This window comes from Homarus americanus, unplaced genomic scaffold (assembly GCF_018991925.1).
Source record: "Homarus americanus isolate GMGI-L3 unplaced genomic scaffold, GMGI_Hamer_2.0 scaffold43393, whole genome shotgun sequence".
Classification (NCBI taxonomy): domain Eukaryota; kingdom Metazoa; phylum Arthropoda; class Malacostraca; order Decapoda; family Nephropidae; genus Homarus; species Homarus americanus.
Window position 1 is genome coordinate 25,791 of NW_024730285.1, and position 5,158 is coordinate 30,948.

Here is a 5,158-nt window from a genome sequence, read left to right on the forward strand (position 1 = left end):
GTCTTTCTGGATAAACTGAAAATTGCTAAAGTTCACCCAGCATATAAAAAATCTGGGGACAAGAGTCTTTCCAAGAATTACCACCACATATCAGTCTTCCCAGCCTTAAGTAAGATACTGGAGAAGCTAGCATGTAGTAGACTAAATTCCTTCTGCAGGGTCAATAACATCCTTACAGACTTTCAGTTTGGATTTAGAGCTAGAAGGTCAATTGAGAGTGCTCCTTTACTAATGACATCTTAAAACTCCTTTGATGAGAGTCAGTTCACAGTCGGTATATTCTTGGACCTCTCTAAAGCCTTTGATACTGTCGACCATACCATCCTCCTTTCAAAGCTTGAACATTATGGCATTAGGTAGAGCTCCAAAATGATGACTTCCGCAGGTTGTACCGATCGAGGCAATCCCGGAAGGAAAGAATCTATGGAGGGAGGTGCCAGCGTTACCTCCAAACTTGCAGGAGGCTTTGATTAGAGCCTGTCACGACGAGTTTGGGCACCAGGGGCGAGATCGTACTCTGTCGCTGGTGCAGGAGCGAGGTTTCTGGCCAGGTATGGGAGCAACGGTGCGGGACTACATAGCCAGCTGCAAACGGTGTGGCGTGGCAAAGGATGAAGTCTCAAAACCCCAGCTGCATCTATGGACGATTGAAGCTACCAAACCATTAGAGACGCTGGCTGCAGATTTCACCTTGCTGGACAAGCGGCAAGGAATGGAGAATGTCATGATAATGATTGACATATACAGTCGATACACTTGGGCCTTTCCCACCAAAGACCAGAAAGCCTCGACGATTGCAAGGATCCTGGTGAATCAAATCCTCCTGGCTGTGGGTGCCCCTGAGCGGTTGCTGACTGACCATGGCAGAAATTTTGGCAGTGCACTGGTCAGACAAATTTGTGCCACCTTTGGGGTGAAGAAAATCAGGACGTCGGCATACCACCCGCAGGGAAATGGTATGGTGGAACGGTTCAAAAGAACCCTGCACGGTCTGTTAGCCACCCTAGAGGAGGAGGAGGAGAAGAATAAGTGACCCGAGCATCTGCAGGCAGTGGTGTCACAATACAATGCGACACCGCACGCCACGACGAGGTTTTCCCCATTCCTGTTGTTTTACGGGAGAGAACCAAACCTGCTGTTTGACCATAGGCCGGAGGTAGACCCAGAGCCGGTAGATGAGTGGGTCAGAATCTGCGTAACTACCATCTTCAAGCCTCAGGTCTGATACTCCTACTCGCGTTTATAATTTCGACTTTGCATAGCGGTAAAACGCCTATGGGTTTGACTTGCCCTCGCTTGCAACCAGCCTCTGGAACTCCTTTTCAGCCCTTCTACACTCTGTCTTTGCTTGGTTTCTGGCTCTTGCATACATTCTCCTGGCCTGTTCATCGTTTGACCTAACCCACGTCTTGAATTTCTGGGTTTTCTTCTTAACTTTGTCGACCGCCGCATGGTTCATGTGTAGGGATGCCCTCGTATTCCAAGAGGCACTGGGTTTGGTCATGGGTATATATTTATCGATCAAATGGGTTATTTTATTAGTTATGATATTCAGCATAGTGTCTGCGTTCTTGTGCCTTAATGAGTCGGCCAGTGGATGCCCCTCATCTCTTCCCTCATCCCGTCGTAATTTCCCTTGCGTAATATTTGCACCTTGTCCTGACTTTATCATGAACTAGGTAACAGTTAAATCTGAATGACAACACTGCATGGTGACTGGTGCCAACTGGGGTTAGATGTTCCAGTTTGGCCACCATACCATCCTCGTTTGTTATGATGATGTCTAGTGGCTTGGGTGTTTGCTCCCCTCTGTAATGTGTCGGGTCTTTAACATGTTGGAAAAGAATATTATCTCTCAGAGTTCCTATAAAAGAGCAGCAGGGTTATTCAAGTCATTTAGGATGAACTCGTTTCTCCAGTCGATGTCGCCAAAATTAAAGTCACCCATGATAAAGAGGTGGCGAGGGTTGAGCATCGCTGCGTTGTCTATCAAATCTCTTAAGTTCCTTTGATTTGGTAGGCTACAGTTTGGGGATCTGTAGATACACCCGGCAATAAGTAAGTCCCCTCCATTTAATCTAATTTTACACAACTTGGACTCTTCAAAAACATTCTCTCCATGTACCCTCGCCTGGCTGGCTCTAAGGCCTTGCCTAGCATAGATAACTATACCCCCTTGCTAGCTTCTTAAGAAAGGTTCGTAAATAGTCATATCCAGCAATACTGAACTCCCATTCCTCTGGGTCGATTCTCCTGTTCTTGTACAACAGTTCTACAACTCCTACAATATCGGGTTGGTGTACCTTCAGTAGTGTTTCAAACTCCTCTCTCTTATCAAGGAACGTGTCAGTATTAGTGTACATGACATTCAACCCAGAATTTGTTCTCGGTAACGTCTCTGCTCTTAGTAGTAACTCCGGCTCCCCTCCATTCTCAGAAGCTGCAGCATTTGCTAAGTACACTGTATTTTGCAGGGTATGGTTAGAAATGTCATTGTTTACACGGCGCTCGCGTCCTCCTGTCTGACAGGCGATGTTTTTTTTTTTTTTTTTTTTTTTAGAGAAAGAATGGGTGAAAGAAGATTAGAGCTGGGGGAAGGAAGTTATAGTTCGGAAATTTAAGAAATTTAGGAGGACGTAAGAGAGGGCGGGCTGACCGCCTAGCTAAGCTAATAGTGTTATGTCATGGGTTAGTTATTGTCTGTCGGTACAGGCACTAGACATCCTACCCTGTCCCATATATGGGTGTTTTAAGGGCCTTATTTCATATTCCGCCGACCCTACTGGCGGATGCTGGTCTAGGGAGGTTGTCTATTGCCTGGCCATGTAGATCGGGAGTGGTAATGGACCTTTTGAGATTTGGTAACTTTTTGGGAACCATGTATGGTTGTTATCGTTATCTGGTGGGAGTCTTTGAAGGAGTTCTTGCTCTATTCGTTCTATCTTTTACCAGATTCTGTTGGCCAGGGTGTGCAGCTGCTGGTTGATGAGTTTTATTCTCAGGTCTCTATGTATCTCGGCTGTGGTTCTGGTGAAGGGGTATCTTTCACCTGTGACGAATCCTAGGGTTCCATTTTGGACCACCTGTAATTTTAATATTTGAGTGGTGCTCATAGTATGAAGAGGTACTGTTGGGTAAGTTAATATCGGTGTGATAAATGATGTCACCAGGCGGAGTTTTTTTTTCTCAGGAAGCGCCTTAAAGCGGTATAGTTTTCTCAGCTCTCTTCTTGCCTTTTCCTTCCTGGTGTGGATATGATGGGAGTAACCTGTCGTGGATATATGCAGGCCCAGGAGGGTGCCTCTGCTTTTATATTCTATCTGGGCATTATTGGTTACTAATGGATGGGTTTTCCTTCTGCATGAGGGTATCACTGTGAATTTCGGGAGACTGGTTTGGATTTTACATTTTTTTCGTAATTATTTGCCCTTTCTAATTCCCGCCTGGTGTTGTCGACCTGTAACGCTCGCGATTTTCCTTGATGTGTTGTTATTTGAGTTGAAGTCATCTGCATACATAATATCTTCGTTACTTATTTTAGTGGGAGGCGGGGTGTCACTTGTGTAGAGAGATTGGAGCGCCTGAACTTACCTAGCTTATACTATAGACGGGCAAGGGGCGACCTAATTGAGGTGTACAAGCATCTCAAGGGAAACTATTCAGTCGAGTGTCCTTACCTGGAACTGGCGGACGCTCGCCCCACAAGGGGTTACAGCTCAAGGTTGAACAAGCAGCAGGTCCCGAAAACTGTGAGGGCAAACTTTTTCGGAGTGAGAGTTGAGAACTCTTGGAACAATCTGTCAGAGTGTTGTGACGGCACCGAATGTGAGCTCTTTCAAGACCAGACTTGACCAACACTGGAGCAGGTTCAAGTACATTCAGGTGCCCGTGCATGCCCAGTACCTGTCAACAGTGCGTAACAGAGACTTGGCCGATCGCCCATGCAGCTAACGAGACGGTCAGTGGTGAAGAGGATAAAAGTAAGTAAAAGTAAAATTAATGTAATCTCTGTTAAGTCACCCAGGGGATGAGTACAGCACCTACCGACAAACAGAACCATAAATACTCCGGAGACATCAACGCTCTCTCCACCTTGGAAATGCCATCCCTCAGTGACCTCCACCACCAAGCACTGGAAAGGTTTGGCAGCCAATTAATGCACCACCCTCCTCATCGCCACCTCCTGCCACCGGCAGCCCCCTACCCACCTCGCGCATTCCGCCACTACAACAAAATTCAGCCCATAAGAGCCGGCACCGATAGATATAAGAAAAGCACCATCCCATCTATTTTTAAAATAATAAACAACTCCTGATTTATGTACTGTACAGCCCAGTAAATGTATTCAACGCACATCATATCATTATGTCTAAGTCAAATGTAAATCTGTATATTTTCAGCCACCGGCTGCAACTCTATTAATAAACCGCTTATTATTATTATTATTATTATTATTATTATTATTATTATTATTATTATTATTATTATTATTATTATTATTATTATATGTATCACACAACAAAGTTTCTCTACCCCTGAAAACTTAGGAACATAAATCCTCTCTTCATGGAGGACTAGATAGTTAACCATTACATCCTTCGCATAAAACCCTTAATACTTAGGGTTACTCTGACACAGTACAAATATGGATTGAATCACTTGACTCACCAGTAACATGAAAATCGAGAGAGAAACACCACTACCACCACAAACATTCCGCTATCACCATCACCACCACTACCACTGTCACTACCACCGTCACCACCACCACTACATATAACACCATCCATCATCACTACATATAACACCATCCATCATCACTATATATAACACCACCCATCATCACTACATATAACAACATCCATCATCATTACATATAACATCACCCATCATCACTACATTAACACCATCCATCATCACTACATATAACACCATCCATCATCACTACATATAACATCATCCATCATCACTACATATAACACCATCCATCATCACTACATATAACACCACCCATCATCACTATATATAAGAACATCCATCATCACTACATATAGCATCATCCATCATAACTACATATAACACCATCCATCATCACTGCATATAACACCATCCATCATCACTACAGATCGGTAAAGTAGTTTCCGAGATTCTCGTGCGG